Below are 23,506 nucleotides of genomic sequence, written 5' to 3' on the forward strand. Positions count from 1 at the left end.
CTTGATAGCTAATCAGGTCTAGGTTTAGAATAGATCTAGACTCAGATTTCAAGTCTGACATTTTCTCGTAGTGCATTGGAAAATAACCTAAACTCTATATTTTTCATATATGAATTAGAAATAGTAATATGTCTTTTTCAGAAATTTTTAAAAATGAAATACAATGTTGTCATGGAACAGTACAGGTACATAACTCTTTTCTCCTTCCATAAGTCTTTCATCCAATGTTGCTCAAATCTTTATATCATACTATTCACATGAACTTGCTAGTAACTAATAAATTATGATGTCTTAATACCAAAGTAAAACAAACAATGTATCAACCCCTGCCTAACTCTAAAATTGCTTCAATGCTGCTTTTCTAGGAAAAAAAGGTGCAGAAATGCAGGGATTAAGAATCACAAAATGGAGATATGGTACATGCAATGACTTAAGGTTCCTTGAGATCAGAGGGGCCCAACACAGATTCAATGCCTTGGAGTTTCTTTCCAGATCTGAACACAGTTTCCTCATGATAAAATTACCCATTATCCTAAGAAGCTAGTCAACTTTTCTATGTTTTTTTCCATTGTTCTTCAAAATATCAGCTATCAGGTTTTGAATAATGCTTCCTATCTCTAATTATATAATGCACAAACTCTGTATTTTGTTCTGAAACATGCCTTCATGTCACTTCTTCTTCTTAGATTAAAATACTCCTTGGGGTTCTAATTGAATCCTATATCTGCCATGAAACCTCCGGGACCGCTATGAAATGAAATGAGCAGGAGAGACACAAAACTGTCTCCTATGAATTAGGGCAAGGTGCATTTTCAATTTTCTGTTGAGTTTCCATAAAAGATGTCAAGACTTTTCTCTAGCTAAAAAATAAAAGTTGGAAACCAACTTTTAAACGCTAGTCAGATTCTCCCCACTTGTGTGTATATGTGTTTAATCTTAGCCATGGTGCTGACTTCTAAGAGATGAATTCTTAGTTGCAATAATAATTCATCATGTAGATCCCTAACCCACTGGGCAGAGCACCCAGAACCATGTGTTACATAATTTGAGCATGCAATAAAGCCTTATCAAAGTAAATAAAGGAATTCGTGTTTGTTATGGAATAATTATGTCACTAAGAATATGAATGTGGTGAAACTCTCAGCTTCAGTATCTTAAGAAGTCAGTTTAGCTGAAAAACATTATTAGAAATATAATCAGTGAAGAGGTCACATGAGTACCACGACCCCACACCAGTACGACTGGAATAATTATTAAAAAGGAGGAATTTGGAGACAGCCAACCTCACAGTAAGTCCACTGGATGAAAATGAAGGCAGGGATTGCGGTGATGTAGCACAAGCCAAGGACAACAGAGAGGACCAGCAAAACACAGAAGCAAGCAGAGAGGTCTGAAGTGGACGCTCCCTCACATCCCTCAGAAGGACCAGCTCCTGCTGATGCCTGGATTTCAAACTTCTATTTCCTGGAATTGTGCCACAATAAATTTCAATCACTTAAACAAGTGGCTTTCAACTTCTGGTCCTGATGAGGGCCGAGGAGTGCAGAAAAGTTGGAAACTAACAAGTTTAAACCATTCTAATGTAGTTCCTTGTTATTATGGCCACCCTGACAAATGAAAAAGATTAGTCATGACAGAAACCGATGACAAGCACAGCAAACATGGTCCTCTCCTTCCTGTGAGACTCTGGATTTGACCAAGGAGTCTGTGATCCCTGGTAAGGTCAGTGTGACGAAGCAGAGTTCACCAGTAGAGCAAGGTGAGGTTTGGGGAAATTCTGGAAAAATGAAACTAAAGAGAATGGGGTTAGACTTTGACTTGTAGGTCTTTTAGGGATACTGTTCAAGCAGCAGGAAGAGGGCTAGCCGCTGCTGGGGTCGCCCAGGAAAGCACGGCGATGGCCAAGGCAGAGAGATGGAGAGTCTGGGCTCCTTCTACAATGCGTACACTAAGGAGCAAAAGTGAACTGGCTGTAGAAAAAGTTGAACAAGGTTAGGTGGTGGGAAACTCAGGTTGGACACATTACATACAACTCATATCTATGTAATTATGCTTCTGAAATTATTCTTTCCCTTAGACTACTCTTTAGGACATTTCCAGTGTCTCAAAATACAGGTTTCAGAGAGTATACTGATTGCTCTGGGCCTTGAAAAAGAAGCAATAAGCAACCCCACAGAGGAAATATGTGAAGGCTTATTTGTCATGAAATCATAGACTGGAATAAAGCCTAGCAGAGCCTAAGATCCATTCCCCTGACGCTAAGCCTTTTCTTAAAGATAAGAAACTATCTTATAAAGAAAGGTAAGGAGGCAATTTTCTATCTTTTTTTCTCTCCTATCTGCTACTTGGAATTGCAAGGGAAAGAGGGAAGACGCAGGACTGAGAAAACACGTTGATAACACCAAAAACCCACAGTCATATTTGCCTTACGTATTATGAAGAGATTTTTGTGCATGTTATTTTTATTCTATACTCCCAGCAACCCCACAAGGAAGATATTATCTTCTTTTTACAAATTAGGGGAGAAAAATTTCAGTTTTCTTTAGCTAAAAATGAAACTCAGGAACTCAGAACTGGTCCAAGTTCAGACATCTGGCAATTACCTGCTGAAACTTCATACTGAGAACTTCTAGCTCTAAATCTTGTATTTTCTTCCCCACCAAGACATTTGGAGAGATTAAGTACCGTGAAGGAGGGAGAAAAATAAAGGAAAGGGGAAGGTGGGATAATAGGCATGGGAGAAGGCAATGTCTCATTTCAGGACAGTAGAATTCAAGAGACCCCCACCTCCCACAGCAGGGTAGGGTGGTGGTTGTTCTCTATTGTGTCTTGGTCTGCTCTAATCTTATCCGATCTTGCAATAAGCCCATTATTCTACACAGCTCAGTTTCAATTCTTTTCATGACTTGAGCATCATTACTGTCCATCCTTCCCTCAAATGAAATTACAACCCCATTAATGTTTCTTCGTAAGACATATTTTAGCCTCATGGTATCTTTGAGTTTGTTCTCTAAAACACGCTCACATTGCTTATATTTCCACTTGGTTCTGAAAATCAGTATTGGATAAAATCTTGTCATTCAGTTTTTATCTCTTATCTACTATTCTCTTTACAATTAAGGCATTTGGTCTTATGAGAGCATGATTACTTAACATACAATCTTTTTTTTTTTTAATTTCCGATAAACTGTATTTCAAGTAGTAATATACGTGGGTAGGGCCATGTTTGATTTAGCTCTGATTTTAGCTTTATTTTCCTTTTACTAACTCCACCTGATAATTAGATAACCAAAGAGGAAAATAAGTGATAACTAATTTAAACTTTATGATAGAACCTCATTTCCTGAGTTACTGCTCACTAGAATATTATTTTCTATTCAAGGCAGTGAGTACTAGTAACAGTTAAGACATTCCATCAAATGATGATGAAAAAAACAATTATCTGCTTCTATTGTTTGTATCCATTACCACTCAGACACACGCTATAACATTAGTTCATAACTTGCCATGTATCACTCTCCATGTTTTCCTATTTTTTTACCTCTTCTAATTCTATAACCTTAGAAAATAGAAGCTCTATCTCCCATTGTAGGGAAGAGTAGCATCAATCTCAATTGGTTTAATTTGAAGGCTGTGGCTGTGGGCTATCATGCCATACCACCAGCATACCTTGGCAACAGAAAACAGAGAGAGAGACAGAGAGACAGAAACAGAGACAGAGAGACAGAAACAGAGACAGAGAGATAGAGAGACAGAGAGAGAGGATGTTATAAGGGAAGGGCAAAAGTACATTTTACCTATTTCTGGAATATATAATGTTATATTTATAAATAATAGAAAAGAATTAGAATGGAAAACTTTTATTCAGACCATTGATAACAGCTAGACTAGATACTTGGGAATTTGATAATCTTACAGATAAGTATCTTCATCTTAGTTTCACCATCCTCTTGAGCCAAGTCAATGAGGTCCATCTAATTTCTCAGTTTACCAGAACATTTTACAGTTATATTTGCATTGTTAATTAACTACAGTTGCTAAACGGTGGGTCAGTTCAGTCACTAAACATCCAATTAATAGATATCAGTATGCAGCACACTAAATGCTCCGTGGATAATTTCATTCCTAACTGTTGACTTTTAAGTAATTGATCTGATCCACCATGCAACTAAGCCACTTGGTTATTAAGATGCTTGAAGTACTGTGTGTGGTGTGCCAGCCACTTCAGTAATGCAATCACACCCTACAATGTCCTCTTCCTCAAAAGAAGCACTGGCCCTGGGATTAAAGCAAATAAAAATAGGTCTATCTATCTGATATTATTTATCTATTTATTTATTGCTTTTTTGGTAACACCCGGCGATGCACAGGGGTTACCTCTGGCTCATGCACTCAGGAATTACTCCTGGCGGTGCTCAGGGGACCATATGGGATGCTAGGAATTGAATCCGGGTTGGCCACATGCAAGTCAAACGCCCTACCCGCTGTGCTATTGCTCCAGCCCTCTATCTGATATTTTTAATGAATCCATTTTCTAATGATATGCTCTAATGCTCTACCTAAAATAAATATATTCTTTATCTTTTGTCTCTAAATATTAAGAACGTGTAACAATGAACTAAATTGCCTTTAAAATGAAATACACTAGAGGTCTTTAGATTGCCATCCCAAAATGAGTTATTGGTACTGATTATTATGAATGAATAATTTTCAGGGATTTATCAGTGATTTTTAAATAAAATATTTTTAGTTCACAATTTTATATATTTTCAAATAATAACAAGTCATCCTGTCATTAAAGATATTTAACTTTCTGTATAAAAATAAAACAATTTAACAAACAATTCCGCTAATGAAAAAGATTGCATATACTTACCTGGCAGGGGAGATGCCATGATCACAAAGGTGATTTTCCCAGAGTGAGGCTTATCCATTGCACTCAGGATGTGCTGACCCCTGTGATTTCCTCAAATGTGGGAAAATGGACTGCATAGTTCGTGGTAGTGAGGGACTGTGTTAGAGCTTTCCACTAAAAATAAAAAGAAAAAAGAAAAAGAGAAAGATTGCATAACCATGTGACCAACTCAACTCATGATTGTAATTTTAATTTTAATGGAAAGGGAAATGGTTTTTAATTGTCTGCATTTGGGAAATTTAGATTATAATTTAATTATCTTACGTATAAACATTTTTTTAAGGGTGTAAAGAATGGACACAAAAGTAACCACTTCCTAAGTGGAAGAAGATAGATAGCACAGCAAGTGGAATAAGAGAGATAGCACAGTGGTAGGGTAGGGCGTCTGCTTGCACACGGCTGACCTGAAATGGGTTCCTCCGCCCTCTCGGAGAGTCCAGCAAGCTACCGAGAATATCTCACCCACAGGCAGAGTCTGGCAAGCTACCCATGGTGTATTCGATATGCCAAAACCAGTAACAAGTGTCACAATGGAGACATTACTGGTGCCCACTCTAGCAAATCGATGAGCAATGGAATGACAGTGATCAGTGACAGTGATACTTTTGTTAGTGCCATGTTTCTAACCTAATCATTCCAAGTTCTGCACTGATGCCTGACTGCCACTCATTTCTTTCAAGGACAGTGTTTTTGTAATAAAATCATTGATTTACACAAAACTTTATTTAGGGGGGCAAAGTTAAACTGCTAAAACCCCGTGTTGGCTGCTGCTGTTGAAATACTGTGCTTTGGTAATAAAAAAGTTTCATCTTAAAGAATTTTAAGAAAATGAGTTAGTCATTTGGGACCCAGGAGCAGAGAGCCTATGCCTGCTTCCCCAGTCTCCAGCGACCCGGGGATCACACCCATAAGCCATCTCCTGCCCTGCCGGTGCCAGATAATCCAGATAATCTCCTCATCAACCACTCTCCAGAACTCATGGCAGCTTCTCCTGGAAGGGAGCATAAAATGAGACTCCCATAACCATGGCACTGGACTCAGCACCAGGCTGTTTTCACTGGGGGTGCACCCGAGGGGAGTGGGTGAGAGCCCTTCCCTCTCCAAGGGACCCAGCCCTGGCAGCTGACCTCCAGTACCCAACCACTGCCGTGCTCTAGGCTGTTTTCCATACTCTCAGGCCAAGCCTCACACGTGAGTTAACATATTCCTGCACCACATGGGCACTTTGCGGCTGTGTGACACATCATCATAGAGGGAAATAAATATATATGCTTCTTAGAGAGCCCGGCAAGCCACCGAGATTATCCTGCCCACACAGAAGAGCCTGGCAAGCTCCCTGTGGCGTATTCAAAATGTCAAAAACATCAACAATAACAGGTCTCATTCCCCTGACCCTGAAAGAAGCCTCTAATCGTTGGGAAAGACAAGTAACGAGAGGCTGCTAAAATCTCAGGGCTGGGACAAATAGAGATGTTACTGGCACCCACTCGGGTAAATTGATGAACAATGGGATGACAGTGATACAGTGATGTATAGACCGACCTCCCAGGATCCAGAAACCAAAGGTAGGCTATTTTCACCTATTTTATTTTTTTTAAAATTACTTGAATATCCCCTTTGTCCCAATTAACTCTTGCATTTATGCCTTCCATCTTCTCCTTTGGGACCACTAATTGCTCTCAGAATCTAATGTTTGAATTTATTGTATATATTTTATTGTTTAATTACTTGTTTTCTCTTTATATCACACATGGATGAAGTCATACACTGTTTATGTCTTGAGTTTGGCTTAATTCACTAAGTATCCTCTATATCTCTCCATACAGTTGTAAATCATGGGATTTTTAACATTTTTGAAATTGGATAGTATTCCATTGTGTATATGTACCACTCCTTCATCCAGTCATCAGTCAGAAGGCATTTAGATGGTTAGAACTGAAAGTATTTTAGGGGCAAACTAGTACAGAACCTAAAAAAAACTTGAAGTGAATGTAAAATGTCATATTGCAATTTCTTTACCTGTATAACCTCCAGCACAAGTCTGAGTCTTATGATGAAAACTTTTAAAATAGAAAGTATTTTAAACTAATTATATTATGGAAATGCATTTTATATTACAAATTATTCATCGAAATATAAAATATTAAAAATAATATGGCAAGGGCAGTCTTTGAATTTTGAAGCAAAATGTAAATCTATTTTTTAAAGAATACTTCAGTGAGACCAATTATAATAATCATAACATTTTGACCCAACCAACTTTGTTATAAGTTCCAGTGGCTTTTCTGGTCCTAATATTACTTATTAATAATTAATAACCTAACAATATTAATTGAAGGAATATAGCAAGAATGGGTGAAGTATGGAATGAGTGAATTCATAAACTCAAATCATTTAATCAATGCATTCAACACGCCCTCACTGTGGATACATCAATGGAGAAAATCATAACTCCCTCTAGATATTCCTATCCAGAAAGATACAGAATGTGTCATGATGTGTTTAAGCCAGATAAGAACCAAGTCACAGCCTTGAATGGCAAGGATTCAGGAAGATCAGAAATGAAAAGGGTTCCAGAAATGTCTGAACTTAATGATTTACAGCCTTCGTAGTAGCTACAGTAGTAATAATAGTAGTAATTGTAATTATCATAATGTATTCTATTGAGTCTTACAAAATGCCAGGCTCAAGTCTAATATCTGCATCTTCTTAATTATCAATTCTTCATAACCACTCTTTATGGGAGCTTCTATGACTATTTCCATTTTATACATGAAACAACCAAGATTCAAACTCTCTGAGTTACAAAGAGACAAAAGTTAATCAGAATTACAACAGATTCAGGGTTGTAGAGAGAAAAGATAATAAAGGTAAACAAAAAAAATAGTATAAGATAAAGCCATAAGTGTCAGCAACAGAAACTCATATAAGAGCTTTGAGTGACATATGAACTATTATAAATTCACCCTAAATGCTATTAGTAGGTAATGTCTTTGGTAGAGAAAAGTCTCAAAATTAGAACAGAATCCATAAGGTACATTGAATACAAGGTCGGAAAAACCCTCCACAACATTGAAGCTACAGGTATCTTCAAAGAAGGCTCGCCACTGACCAGGCAAGTGAAAACAGAGATAAACAAATGGTACTACCTTAAACTGAGAAGCTTCTGTACCTCAAAAGATACAGCGACCAGAATACAAAGACAGTCTCCAGAATGGAAAGGATATTCACCAATCTGATAAGGGGTTGATATCAAGGATTTACAAGGCACTGATTGAACTCCACAAGAAGAAAACATCCAATCCCATCAGAAAATAGGGCGATTAAATGAATAGAAACTTTCTCAAGGAAGAAATCCGAATGGATAAAAGACACATGGAAAATGCTAATAAAAATAAATGCATAAAAAATGCATCACTAATCATCAGGGAGATGTAGATCAAAACAACTATGAGATATCACCTCACACCACAGATAATGGCACACATCCAAAAGAACAATAGCAACCGCTGTTGGAGAGGTTGTGGGGAGAAAGGGACCCTTCTACACTGCTGGTGGCAATGCCAACTGGTTCAGCCCTTTTGGAAAACAGGGCTTCTCAAATTTTTTTTCTTCTCAAAAAATTAGAAATTGAGGTCCCATTTGACCCAGCAATACAACTTCTGGGAATATATCCCAGAGATGAAAAAAAGTATAGTAAAAGTGACATCTGCACCTATATGTTCATTGCAGCACTGTTCACAATAGCCAGAATCTGGAAAAAACCCGAATGCCTGAGAACAGATGACTGGTTAAAGAAACTTTTGTACATCTACACAATGGAATACTATGCAGCTGTTAGAAAAGATTAAGTCATGAAATTTGTATATAGGTGGATCAACATGGAACATATCATGTTAAGTGAAATGAGTCAGAAAGAGAAGGACAGCCATAGAAAGACTGTACTCATTTGTTGAATATAAAGTAACAGAATGGGAGACTAATACCCAAGAATAGTAGAGATAAGTACCAGGAGGATTACTCCACAGCTTGGAAGCTGGCCTTACATGCTAGGTGAAGAAGCAGCTCTGATAGAGAAGAGATCACCAAACAAAGGGTGCTAGGCAGGCCCACTAGGGATGGGAGATATGGGCTAAAAATAGACTATAGACTGAATATGATGCCTACTTAATACCTCTATAGCTAACCACAACACCCAAAGAGAGAGAGAGCAAAAGGGAATGCCCTGCCAGAGAGGCGGGGTGGGGTGAAGGGGACACGGTGGGAGTGGTGGGAGGGATGTTGGGACCATGGTGGTGGAAAATGCGCACTGGTGGAAGAATGGGTACTCGATCATTGTATGACTGAAACGTAAGCATGAAAACTTGTAAGTCTATAACTTTATCTCATGGTGATTCACTAATAAAAAAAACCTTAAGCATACATATTCTCACTTCTACCTTTTGGCTCACAATGAAACAGAAGTATCCTTCATATACTCCTGTTCTTTAATTTCCTCTCTCCCTTTAAAACATAAGCCCCTAAGACATTTCCAGTCTATAAACCCCACTATTCAAGTATTCCAGCTCAGGACTAGAGAGAGGTAGCACCACAGGTAGGGTAATTGATTTGCACTTCGCCAACCTGGGTTTGATTCCTAGTACCACATATGGTCCTCCAAGAACCACCAAGAGTGATCCTTGAGTGGAGAGCCAGAAAGAAACTGTAAGCACTCAAAACAAAACAAAGTCCATCCTCCAAATCTTTATTACAGTATTCAATAATTCTCTCTGATATAGTGCACTAATTATTCCTTTGTATTTGTCTAATCTCCACATGGACTTTACACATTCTTACAGACCAGAAAGCATGTCCAATTTTGCTTCCATAATCACTCCACAGCATCCAGAACTGTTAGTGCACAGCTAGAAGTTGCTCATAGATTAAAAATTAGTTCATGATTTTTTTGGTTTTTGTTTTTGGACCCTGCCCAGCATCACTTGCGGTCTACACTTGGGTCTCTGCTCAGTGATCACCTCTGGCAAAATTTAGGAGACCGTTTTATGGTGTTCTGGGGATTGAATCTGGGTTAGCTTTGTCTAAGACAAGACAAGCAACATAACTGTACTCTCAGACCCGAAAACTTATTTTAGAATAGAAACTGACAAATTGATAAATATTAACAACAGTGGAGTCAGTTGTTAATAATGTTCCTTAAAGGAGATATTTCCTAACCTCTCTATTTAGCATTTTTGGGTGTTTGTTACATAATTAAGAGATTTAAATCACAACACTGGAGAATTTTAATGTGCATGGCAAATGTCCAAAATGCTGCCCAGATTAATGGGGGAAGAAAGATAAAATTATGATAACTCACAACAGACATATAAGTTGTCACTGATTTTCCAGTATCCTACTTCACAACTAGTATTACTTTCAAGATAAGAGTTATAAGATTAGCTTTCTTCAGTATTTTTGTTGTTTCTCTATACCTTTCAGTTTACCAATACCTGGCCCTACTTTTCAAACAAGATTTAATTTTTTAATTAACCTTGACACTTGAGATGTGCTTTTTATAAAAAGATCTCCCAAGTAGAAAATTCTATCTCTTTCCAAAGTATCCCATTCAGTCCATTCTTCCCTATTTTTAATCTAAATCCTACACATTGCAGTTGGGTTCATTTCCTTGTGTTTTGACCTCTGCAGTGTAATGAGAGAAGTTGATTATCATGAATTGACTAAACTATTCTCTAAAGAAGTACTAGGAAATGACCCAGACCTTTCATAATTAGTAAATAATCACAGTCATTTTAATCTCTACTCGTAAATCTTATTTCCTAATTATTTTCAACCTCACTACTGAACTTTTACCTGAGTCCTCTACATTCTTTCTTGCAGAAGCAATTGCTTAACAATAGGACCCAGAAATTAGCTGGCCTTTGGTAGGCAAAATTAGAAGATGACCTCATAATTCTGACTTCAGCACTTCTATTCCTGCTTCACATCATGGTGCCTCAACCCTTGATGGGTCCACTTTGTGTTTCATTGCTTGATAATCACACCTAAAATATCTACAAACCAGGCTAAGCTAGATTACAGAGTGAAAGTTCCCTTTAGGAAACTCTTGCTTGGCCCTACATATTTGATACATGCAATCAAAATTTTCTGTGAATATCTTGTCATTTGTCCAGATAAGTAAGGAATCTATATTAATAACACAAATCCTATCTTGTAAGAACTATAATATAGCAGCCAAATATTTGATGACTGAGTCTGTTTCTTGTCTAGACTATTAAACATTTTCCCCTAACCATCCCTGCCCAAGTTGACGAGGATTTTTCTAGCCACACACAAAGTTTGATCCTCTCTCCATAATCTCTCCAACCTCCATCAGATGGTAATAACCTGATTTATTAATATAATCATAAATCCTCCCTATAGAATATCAATTGTGTTAAAGTAAAAGGAGATTGCATCCACTCTTCCAAACACACTTCTTGGAGTCACAATGAATGAGTCTGCAAACTGTTTTGTTCAGGGGGTGTTCAGCAATCTGACCACACTAAATAAATATATACATATGTTCATTCAGGTTACTATTTTTCTTGCTATTAAAATTTGTGTCAGTTAACTCAGGCTCTCCTTACAAGGTATGTAAAAATTAACTGACTGGAAAGCTTAAATAAAAATTTATTTTATCATATATCCAGAGACTGGAAGTTCAAGAACAGACTTTGGTAGGGTTAGTTTCTTCAGAGACATCCCTTCCTGGCTTGGAGATGGGTTTTCTTCTGAGTCTGCACCTGCTTGTTTACCCATGCACTTCTGTGTCCAATTTCTTCTGACAGGGACACTAGTCATTCTAGATTAGAACCCATACCAGTGGCCATTTAATCTTAACTCTTTAAAGACACTACATTCAAATAAAATCTATAGCGAAGTAGAGTGGGATTAGGGCTTAACTATGAGAATTTTAGGATGACATATTTCATCCCATAATAAAATTTATCATATCTAACATATCTCTTCTATCCTTTACAAATATAACGTTGTTCATTGCCAGAAATCCTTCTCTGCTTGTTTTACATTTTTCCCCTTATTACTTTCTAAACCCTGGTCTAGAAAGATTCATTTTCTTAAGAGCTTTATTAATTTTCCATATTTCTTTTAAAATCTCTTTTATTTTGCTTTCACACTGACAGCAAAGTGGCCTATCCATTCAGTCAAACTGAGCAATTGCCTGAAAAAAAAATTAAACTGCATTTTAGCAAAGTTAATTGATCTATATTGTCAAGATTACTTAAGCCAGTAGCCTTAAATATGGCCTTGGTAGTATTCTGGAATTCTTCACATTTCAAATGAACTTCAGAAGCTACCCTCTCCCACCCCTCTCTTTATATTTTATGTTACTTTCTAAATATATGTTTCATCCTTATGGACTGTTTTATTACTTAAGCCCTTTTAATAAAGAGATTTTTTTAAGGAACTCCCTAAGACTACTGAAGCCTGATTTCTGAAACATATTAATTAATATAGAAGAACATGTGAAGTTTTTACAATCAACAAGATAATGGAATTAAATGACAAAAAGCCAGTTTTCCAATCTCAGATAGAACTGAAAGTGCTAAGGGGAAACGGTAGGAATTATTCCCCACATAGTTCTTAGACCTTATGCTTTTAACTTGCTCTCTGCTTGAAACTTAATTACCCTATGCCCATTGTAGAAGGATTATTTCCAACCCTATCATGCATACCCATGTTCTCAGTTTACCTCATCCCCAAATAAATATACCCTCATGTCATCTATGACACCCTCAAATCTACTTCTCCAGGGGTCTCCATTTATTTTTATCTTCACTCTCCCATTACCCAACCTGGAAAATTTATGAACCAAGATGCAGTTTTTCTCTTCCTTCAGCTAAATGATCTTTTATCACCTTCATTATCACTATCACCTTCATTACCTCGAAGTTAAACATTTCACATTTCTGCTCTTTCTTTCTTTCTTTCTTTCTTTCTTTCTTTCTTTCTTTCTTTCTTTCTTTCTTTCTTTCTTTCTTTCTTTCTTTCTTTCTTTCTTTCTTTCTTTCTTTCTTTCTTTCTTTCTTTCTTTCTTTCTTTCTTTCTTTCTTTCTCTCTCTCTTTCTTTCTTTCTCTCTCTTTCTTTCTTTCTCTCTTTCTTCTTTGGAGCAGGAGAGGGGCTCACTCTCTTGTCAACCTATAATCTCTTGGAGAAAGTGCACGTTCTATCTTATTCATAGCTAATTGAACGCTTTACTTAATACTCTTATGGTACAAATTAAATCATGCAGTACACTCTGGGTTTTTCAGTGGCTAGACAATAATCACTGTAGCACTGTCATCCTGTTGCTCATCAATTTGCTCAAGCGGGCACCAGTAATGCCTCCATTGTGAGACTTCTTACAGTTTTTGGCATATTGGATATGCCACTGATAGCTTGCCAGACTCTGCCGTGTGGGCAGGATACTTTTGGTAGCTTGCCAGGCTCTCCGAGAGGGGCAGAGGAATCAAACCCGGGTCGGCCGTGTGCAAGGTGAACGTCCTACCCGCTGTGATATCACTCCAGCCCAGACAACAATCAAACAACTAATAAGCAAATTTATATCAAGAAACGTAAGAAGAAATGTCATCATCATGTATGACCCTCCTCCTCTCTATAGAGAGCCTGGGTAGTTTCAAACACAGGTGGAGGCAGAAAGGAGAAGGTCAGTTAGCTGCTTACCAAGGAAGGCAGAGGAAGCAAAGATGCAGGACTGACATTTCCAGGCTACCTGGACAAGAGATAAAAGGGTTACTCTTCTCCTGAGAGCCCATTAGGGTTGGGGCTAAAAACCAATTGAAAGCACCAGATTTTCCTGAGAGAATGTTGGTCCAGGTAGTGGAAAGAAGTGATAGTCCAAATTAGCAATGGCAATAATCTCTCCCTTTGAGGAGAACCAGGGCTCCTGGCACGCTCCTGTTATCCCAGAGAAAAGTGCCTGGCCGCCCTCACCATCAACACGACTTTGCTCCTGACATATAATCTTGGAACCTGCCATCTCTGGTTCTGTCTCTATAACTCAGAGCCTCCCTGGTTTGTTACCTAAAATGAACTGACTCATCATGACTGCTCTTTTTAGACAAGTCTCACAACTCTATTTACATGACAAATGTTCTTCACAGCAGACATATTTTTAAAAGGAAGAAGCAGCAGCAGCAGCAGCAGCAGCATGCAGAGCCATCATCAGTGATACAACACTTCAAGACAATAATCTTCAGTATTCCGATGCCCCAAAGTTTCCTATCTCCAGCACTGAAGGGGATACAGCCAGGCGTAACAGGCCCTAAAGTACCTGTAAAGGGTACGGGCCCCACTTTCCGCTGAGATGTAACCCGAGTGGCCGCACATGTGCAGCCTCTCTGTTGCTGGACGACCATGAGGCCAGCTAAACTACTTTTGGTACCAGCAAATTCTTGCAGAAATGTCTCTAGACTATGAACTAAGCCACGGCTCCATGCCGCCCCGGGAGGGCAAAGGTTTTACTCTCTCCGCTTTTTCTTTCCAGGGGGAAGACGTGCTGACTGCCATCTTATAAGGACCACTAAAGAGAGGTACGAGTTTGCTATGATGCAATTTCTGACAGAATTTTGCCTGGACTTAGTTACTTTCCAAATGGTGATTCAATTTAAAAAAAAGTACCTGTAAAACTCAAAATGAAGGGTAGGAAGAATCCAAAGGAACTGAGGTGATGAGACAGAAAAATATGTTTGATTCTAGTAAGAAAACAGGAGGGAAAGCAACTTAAAAAAGGGATGAAGTGATGGTCTGAGCTATGAAGAAATAAAATTCAACAACCTTGCCTGCAGAGCTAGAGAAAGAGCGCAGAAAGCACACTTCAGAGTTGTGTAAGCACTTGTAACTATTTTGGGGTAGAGATGCTTGACTGTATTTCAGACGCTGCTGAGCTTCAAACATCTTAGTCATTTTGTTTCTGACAATTCCTAGCTAAGCACAGAGCTCATGAAGTCGGGACATCACAAAGACTAGAGCCAGGTTCAGGAAAAGCTACACGGACTTGGAGCCTTCAGTGACTCTGCCAAAAGACCAGGAGAAGAAAGGAGCCAAGTTAACCAAGAGACGCCCCTTCAGCATCAGAGCTTCCAGAACCTGTGGATGATAATTTCCTTCCTTCCAAGTCAGAGGAGCTCCTGCATGAAGAATCATGCATCCCTTTGCATGTGTCATATCAACTGCTGTTGAAATAAAGCATCCCTGTGTGTTGATGCATTGGCGCTGGTAGATCAGGAGTTGGGGTATACCAAGAACTCTTCCATTGAGAATGTGTTGATGCTCTGCTAGAAGCCGAACAGCTCACCTCTTCCTGGATTTCAGAGCTCAATGAATGGCTGAAAATCAATTAAATACTAGAAACTTTCCTGTGGAGGATAATCATCTAAGGAGGAGTCACAAAGCTGCACTAGTTACTAAAGTTCTTAAACTGAAGTAATGAGAATAGCCAGACTTGAGATACAAGCACTCTGTATAACTTGATCAGTTTCTCTTTGATTCTATACATACCCACCAACAATCGTGCTTCTGTCTATCTAAGAAAAATGAAAACTTAAGCCCATGTGAAGATTTGTATTGAAATGGTAAACAGCTATATTCACAACCGTAGCACTACACTGTTGTCCCATTATTCATCGATTTGCTCGAGTGGGCACCAGTAACGTCTCCATTGTGAGACTTATTGCTACTATTTTTGGAATATTGAATACACCACACGTAGCCTACCAGGCTCTACCATATTGGTGGTATACTCTTGGTAGCTTCCCAGGCTCTTTGAGAGGGACAGAGGAATCGAACCCAGGTCAGCTGTATGCAAGGCAAATGCCCTACCTACTGTGCTATTCACAATAGAAGAAAAAAAAACTGGAAGCTTCTCCATCAATTGGACAATGTATAAGCAAATTTTGGTGCATATACATACAATGAGATACTTCTTAGCAAAAAATACTGTATAAGCTACTGATACATACAAAGCATATGAATCTCACAGAATTGTGTTGAGAAGTCCAACACAAAAAAGACTATTGTAATAGCCTATTAAACAAATCTGTAAAATAAACAAAGCTAATAGAATATGTAGTTGTTTGGGAAGAAAGAGTGAGGACTGATCGGCAAGAGCAGCTTTCTGGGATAGGACTGAGTAACTTTACAGGAGGGGAATCACGCTAGATGCCCCATGACAGCAACTCATTGAACTGTATACTTAGTGTTTCTTGATTTTACCGTATAAAAATTTAGACTAAGAATAGCAAACAAATATAATTTTAGTTAGTAATCTTCCAAAGAGTATGATGGCTTAGAAATTCTTTAAGTAGTGTCCAAGTGATAGTACAGCAGCTAAGGCGCTTTCCTTGAACACTGATCTCAACAACTTATACGGTTCCCCAAGCATAACAGGAGTGATCCTCAAACACAGAATGAGGGGTAAGCCCTGACATCCAGGTAAAGCCCCCAAACAAAACAAAACAACAACCAAAGAAATTCTTAAATAACTTTTATTTGTGATGATCTTTGGCAAACAAGTTAAGATATTAAAACTAATGACATTCAAGTTTCATATAGTTGCAGAAACAATTGTAAATATGAAGGGGATAAGACCTGGGGGCTAGACTGAAATAAGAAACTTTCAATGGAGCATCATAAAAATGATAAACTTAGGAGTACTGAATAAGTGGGAATTAGAAAGATGTATAGTTAGATGTGCACACATATAGTATATACATATATAAATAGTTCTCCGGCTCTAAGAACGAAGATATAGGTGCAATGCCTATAGTAGCAATGAGACATTAGTTTCCATATTTTGCTTGTAAATCATATTGTTTCTTCACTACGGGAAACCAGAGATCCAGGGGGAAAGGCTTATTGCAGAATTAGAGCAATAAAAGTTAACCAGGTAATCGAGGTAATCCAGGACTATCTTGATTTTTATGCCCAAATTTTTAAAGAAGTCATAGAAAGATGGTAATATAGAAAAAGAGTATCATGCCCTAATTTCTGCTTCCATTTCCACCCTAATACTCTAACATGAAAAATAAAAAATAAATAAACCAAATATGTCACATTGAATATGTGAGGCTCTGGTTTTGATCTCTACATGACTTCTAACTCCTCCAGATATGATCACGTTTTTCAAGCAGTCCTGGAACTATCAATAGTAACTATCAATACTTTTCAATAAATTTCCTGTGTGCCATGGAACAAATATATAACATAAGAGAACAGATGGGTAATTTGGGTACAGATTTGTAAACTATTAATTATAAGAGCTGAATAAAATGCATGGTATCTTAGATAATGTACTCATACAATCAAATTTTTAGAGACAAAAATAATCAGTGAAATAAACAGGTAAACTTGACAATTGATCAATAGAAATAACCCTGTTTTAATACCAAAAAGTGAAAAATATGGAGTAAAAATATCAGTCAGAAGTATATAAAATTAGAACCCCATAAATTGAGTTAAAACTATTAATTGTAAAGGGAATAGTCATAAACTTATAGTAAAGAAATGAAGCCTATTTTATTTTAATCAAGTGAGTAGAGTTCACGTCCTCAATTTGGAATGCCACCTGAAGACACAATACAAATGTAATATTATAGCCTCCCTTTAACTCCCACCCAAAATGCATCTGCTGAATCTCTAAGGAACCATTAGACAAGTTGAAGTTGAAGGACAACATTCTACACAGCTGACCTGTATTCAAAAAGATGTTAAGATCAAGGACAAAGGGGATAGAGGAATCAGTCCATGTTGAAAAAGATACTACAATCAAATGCAATTAATTAGTCATTCTGTATTGGCTCCTGGGTAAAAGAAAATATTTGTAAAGAAAAACAAGGGCATAATTAACTAAAACTACTGTGCATTATATATAAGATTATGGTATATAGCAGAGCTAAATGTTTTGGTTTTGATTATTGGTCTATAATCAAATAACCAAATGCCCCTCATAGTAAAGGGTTACAGAGTTTCAAACTTATACTCAAAAAGCTAGAACTCTTTATATAAATAAATTTAACATGTGTGTATATAAATACAAATAGATACTTTTGTGCACATACATGGAATAAACAAGTGAGGCAAAAAGTAAATGATTGGTGAACTTGGAAAATAGTTATTAGAACTTTCATGCAATCTGTGAAGCTCTATTCTTAATTTATAAATTGTATCAACTTATAGAATCAATCGCACTTCTCTGCAAGAGCGTCCTTGTAAAGAAATAAAGAAGTAAGAATGCCAGAAAATACTGTATTGCTGAGACATAAGTATGCAACACACCAGGAGATGCTGCGATAAGTCAAATAACTTAGCATTTCACTGGTATTTGGGAATATGAGCCCATGTTTGTGCCAGTTCTGATAAGACTCTAGATTCTGAGCACTTGATTAGTCAAAAGTTTATTAGAGAAATATACATTTTAAAATATTTTAATGCACTTATGTATCTAGTTGGGAATCAGAGACTTGGGAGCCAGAAGGAATCTTGCATTGCCCTATCATATCCTCCTTCTTTTACAGATAAGAAGACTGAAGTCAAGAGTGGACACAAATTCTTGGAGAAGATCTGAGCCATCTGATTCTCCAGCTTCAAATCCCAGGCCTTCCCATATCATTCTTCCTTCATATTATTTTCTCAGCAATCATAAGTCCTAGCCTCCAGGCCAGAGCCTCTTTCTCTGTGTTAATCTTTCCTTTGGGAACTCACCACAATTTGTCATTTCTGTTTCGTGGAGGGTGTTTTTCAGAGACAAAAGGTACCTGAGTTTCAAGGAATACCAGGTTTCGCTGACTCCTGGGGGCAGCATAGTTCTTCACCACCTTTTCCTCTCCCAAGTTCAACTGGAGATTCATCTTAATGACTGACCCTCCTATTTTTATTGACCGGCTGTTGAGATTTATTGAACACTCCTTGTGTACTTATCATTTCCTGATCACAGTGATAACAGGGCTTATGACTCTCAATTTAGGTCTTCCCTGATTAAGCACTCTTGAACTAAATAAGGGTGTGGTACAAGTACGGGGAAAGTTAGAAATAAGTTGTCACTCCTTTCCCAAGGCAGGTATCCGGGAATCCATAGCTGTGTCATTCTTCTTGTGGATGCACAAAGCTAACAAGAAAAAATTTTAGATTTCAACTTCACCTAGATCTATAACTAGCTATATTATTCTCTGGGGCACAGGAAAAGCCAAATCTCTGAATCAGACCATAATGATAATCCAGAGGAAGTCCTTCTTTCCTGAGGGTAGGAGTTTATTCTAGGCCACACCTGGTGCTGTTCAGGTTCTCCTTCTGGTGGAAGTTGGTGCCTGTGGCTCATTCCCAGCTGGACTCAAGGAAACACGAAGTCCTGGGGATCCAATCCAAGTCTCTTGTATGAATGGCATGGACCCGGCACACTAAGCCATCTCTCTAACCACTGGAAGAGTATTTATAGTAATGGTTCAACTGGATGCCCAAGACTCTCTTATTTCTATGTAAATAGCAATTTGACCACTGCTGTAATCATTATTTTGACCATTGGTTCTAGTAACCCAACTGTTTTTTTATGGTATCATATGATATAATGTATTTTAGTATCTGTCTTCTAAATGTGATTCATTGATGGAAATAACTTTGCAGACAGCCAGACACAATAGGGCTAAAAATAAGGGTACTTTCTCTGTCACACCATTCCTATAAACTCCCCTCCACTCTTTCCATCTCAATATCCATAGTAACCAAGATATCTTTTGGTGCCTTTTGATGTTCCTCCCTCTTCTTCTACCATTGATTTTATTCAGAGTGCTCTGTGGAGGACTTTCAGTTGAACTTAAAAGAAAACAGTCTCTTAAATAGAATTAAATCAATTGTGATATATAACACTGTATCACTGTATGACTGTCATCCCATTGCTCATCGATTTGCTCAAGCAGGCACCAGTAATGTCTCCATTGTGACACTTGTGGTTATTGCTTTTGGCATATTGAATATGCCACGGGGAGCTTGCCAGGCTCTGTCGTGCGGGCAGGATACTCTCGGTAGCTTGCCGGGCTCTCCAAGAGGGGCAGAGGAGTCGAACCTGGGTTGGCTGCATGCAAGGCAAATGCCCTACCCGCTGTGCTATTGCTCCAGCACATGATATATATAAATATATGATATATATTTATAAGACAGCATTATATAATAAATAAATAAATAAGTAAAACCTGTGTTGGGTATTTCCAACCACCACTAAGACATGAAGTGGATATCATTGGCACTGTATATTCTATACATTTTCACATTATCTCATGAACATATTTTCTCAAAAATATTAGTTGGCAGAATGACTTTATAAGGAAGTGACACCACTCAGCTTTTATAAAGAGTGGTCCTTTTATTCTCTTTATTTTTCCTATTTTTCCCACCAGTTAAAGACACACACACACACACACACACACAAAGTGCTGCATAAAGATTAACAACAAACTTTTTTTGTATCAGACAAACTTAACTTCAAACCCTGATTTGTTCTTATTTTGTGACCTTGGGAAAGTCCAGCTTTCTTGTCGATAAAACATAAAGCAGATTAAATAAGATAATGTTTCATTTTCAAAATTTAAAAATTATCATACTTTTCCTAGCATTTGGGGGGAATAAGTCAAAATCAATCAATCATTCATCAATCATTCATATTTATTCATATTCAAACATTCCATTATTTTCTAAAAATCTTCTGACATTTCTATCACCCAAATAAAATTTTACAGTAACTAATAGCATCTTCATCACATGACCACATTAGAAGTACACCCAATGAGTCAGACTATAATACTGTTTCCAAATGATCACACCCCAATATTTACATATGGGGAAATTTTTTGTTCAAGGTTTTTATAACTACCTACTCATTTCCCTAGACCCCAGGACATATATCTCACTGAGAAACAAATTCACTCCTGTGGATGATACTCTACATTCATTTTATTGGTTCCAACATCCACTTTTATCTTTAGCATGTTCTCAGAGTTCATAGAGTCACTTCAGAAGGTCTACTATTCCAAGAACTATAAGAATATGGTGAGAAAAACCAAGTTTCTAGAATCATCCATTCTTTGAGAGTAGGTAAGAGCAAATTTTGTGGAGCCAGACTGGATGAAATTGAATCCTGTCTCTGCCATTTTCTTTATAACTGTGTGCCATTGTCTTCACATCTGCAAAATGGGAATAATTATAGAACCTATCTTGAGATATAGTGCAAGTGTTAAAGAAAAGGATAATTTAAAGCACATATTCTGCATCTTACACACTGAAAACTCTCATCAGAAGATATGACCAACTTGGGAAAGGCCACATTCTACCCAAAGAAACTTAAAATCCTAGCCCGACTAGGCAGATCATTTCAAAGTTTAAGACAGGTGTTGATGCATTTCTATATGTTTATAAGCTCCCCAGAAATCATTTGCTAGACTAATCTCATCACTTTATGTATTACTAATATGTTTCTAAGGCACTAGCACCGGCTGCTGTGTCATGAACATTAGTGGCACCAAGAATCCATGCAAGTTAATTCACCCTTACAAAGAACAGAGGAATTAAAATCTTAAATAAAAACAGGGATCATTTCCACTCAACTAATTTTTCTCTTTGGTAGAAGTTCTGGACTTCGGTTTGGAATAGAATAGAAATTTGTGGCCTGGAAGAAGTTCAGAACCAAGAACATTAGGAGTTGGGATTCAGTGGTTGGCAGGAAACCCTTCCCCACCATCATTCTCTTCCTGGTAAATGGGGCAGAAAAAACTCACAGAACAACCAGAAGCAAAGTCTGGGAGCTTAGACTCTCAAAGTATGTTTGAAGAATAGGTCAGAGTAAAAGTTGTATTTAAGAAAAAAAAAAGACAAAGAACCTCCAGCTCCAGGCACATCTTTTCGACTCCACATTCTTTCTGCACTAACATACACCTCAGAGATCTGGGCCCTACAAAACAGGATGAGAAAGCTATTTGGGTATCCCAAAGAGGAATAGAAAGAGCTATGCTTGGAGTATCATGTTTCACTCAAGTGAGAGAAGAAATCTGCAGTTCTGACCTCCTTCGACGATCAAGAATCAGGAACGCTGTCTTGTTTGCCAATGCCTTAAAAACCAGATGGGCCGGCCATGCTAATCTTCTCTGTATTGTTCCAATTTTAGTATATGTGATGCCGAAGCGAGCATGATATGAGAAGCCTAAAGCCTCTACTAAGAAACTCTTAGAAACAATAGATTTATACAGTCAAGTTGCAGGCTACAAAATCAATACCCAAAAATCCATGGCCTTCATATATGCAAACAATGAGGCAGAAGAAAGGGTCATGAAAAAAGCAATCCCATTCACAATCCTGCCCCAGAAAATCAAGTACCTTGGAATCAGCTTAACCAAGGAAGTAAAAGACCTCTACAAAGAAAACTACAAAACGCTACTCCATGAAATCAAAGAAGACATGAGGAAATGGAAACATATACCCTGCTTGTGTATAGGGAGAACCAATGTTGTCAAAATGGCAATACTCCCCAAAGCATTATATAAATTCAACGCGATCCCTATAAGGATACCCATGACATTCTTCAAAGAAATGGATCAAGCAATCTTAAAATTCATATGGAACAACAAACGTCCAAGGATAGCTAAAACAATTCTTGGGAAAAAGATGATGGGAGGCATCACCCTCCCCAACCTCAAACTTTACTACAAAGCAGTAACAATTAAAACAGCATGGTACTGGAACAAAAGCAGAGCCGTAGACCAATGGAACAGGGTGGAATATCCCTACACACAAACCCAAATGCATGATCATCTAATCTTCGATAAGGGAGCAAGAGATGTGAAGTGGAGCAAGGAAAGTCTCTTTAACAAATGTCAGATCAAAATGGATTAAAGACCTCAACATTAGACCACAAACCATAAGGTACATTGAAGACAAGGTCGGCAAAACCCTCCACGATATTGAAGATAAAGGTATCTTCAAAGGTGACACGGAACTAAGCAATCTAGTAAAAACAGAGATCAACAAAATGGGACTACATGAAACTAAAAAGCTTCTGCACCGCAAAAGATACAGTGACCAGAATACAAAGACTATTCACAGAATGGGAAAGGATATTTACACAATATCCATCAGATAAGGGGTTAATATCAATGGTATATAAAGCACTGGTTGAACTCCACAAGAAGAAAACATCCAACCCCATCAAAAAATGGGGTGAAGAAATGAACAGAAACTTTACCAAGGAAGAAATACGAATGGCCAAAAGGCACATGAAAAAGTGCTCTACATCACTAATCATCAGAGAGATGCAGATCAAAACAACCATGAGATACCACCTCACACCACAGAGACTAGCACACATCCAAAAGAACAAAAGCAACCGCTGTTGGAGAGGATGTGGGGAGAAAGGGACCCTTCTACACTGCTGGTGGGAATGCCGACTGGTTCAGCCCTTCTGGAAAACAATATGGATGATTCTCAAAAAATTAGATATTGAGCTCCCATTTGACCCAGCAATACCACTGCTGGGAATATATCCCAGAGAGGCAAAA

General features: G+C 37.8%; 1 non-coding gene and 1 pseudogene across 1 annotated transcript; one reads left to right on the plus strand and one right to left on the minus strand.

Moving 5' to 3' along the window:
• Positions 1–4,868: 4,868 nt before the first annotated feature.
• On the plus strand, positions 4,869–5,032 carry LOC129406710 (U1 spliceosomal RNA). Its single transcript, XR_008631183.1, has one exon. It is a non-coding gene; the product is annotated as a U1 spliceosomal RNA (small nuclear RNA).
• Positions 5,033–22,082: 17,050 nt separating this feature from the next.
• LOC129406638 (U6 spliceosomal RNA) lies at positions 22,083–22,143 on the minus strand (annotated as a pseudogene).
• Between the last annotated feature and the right edge of the window lie 1,363 nt (positions 22,144–23,506).

This window comes from Sorex araneus, chromosome 7 (assembly GCF_027595985.1).
Source record: "Sorex araneus isolate mSorAra2 chromosome 7, mSorAra2.pri, whole genome shotgun sequence".
Classification (NCBI taxonomy): Eukaryota; Metazoa; Chordata; class Mammalia; order Eulipotyphla; family Soricidae; genus Sorex; species Sorex araneus.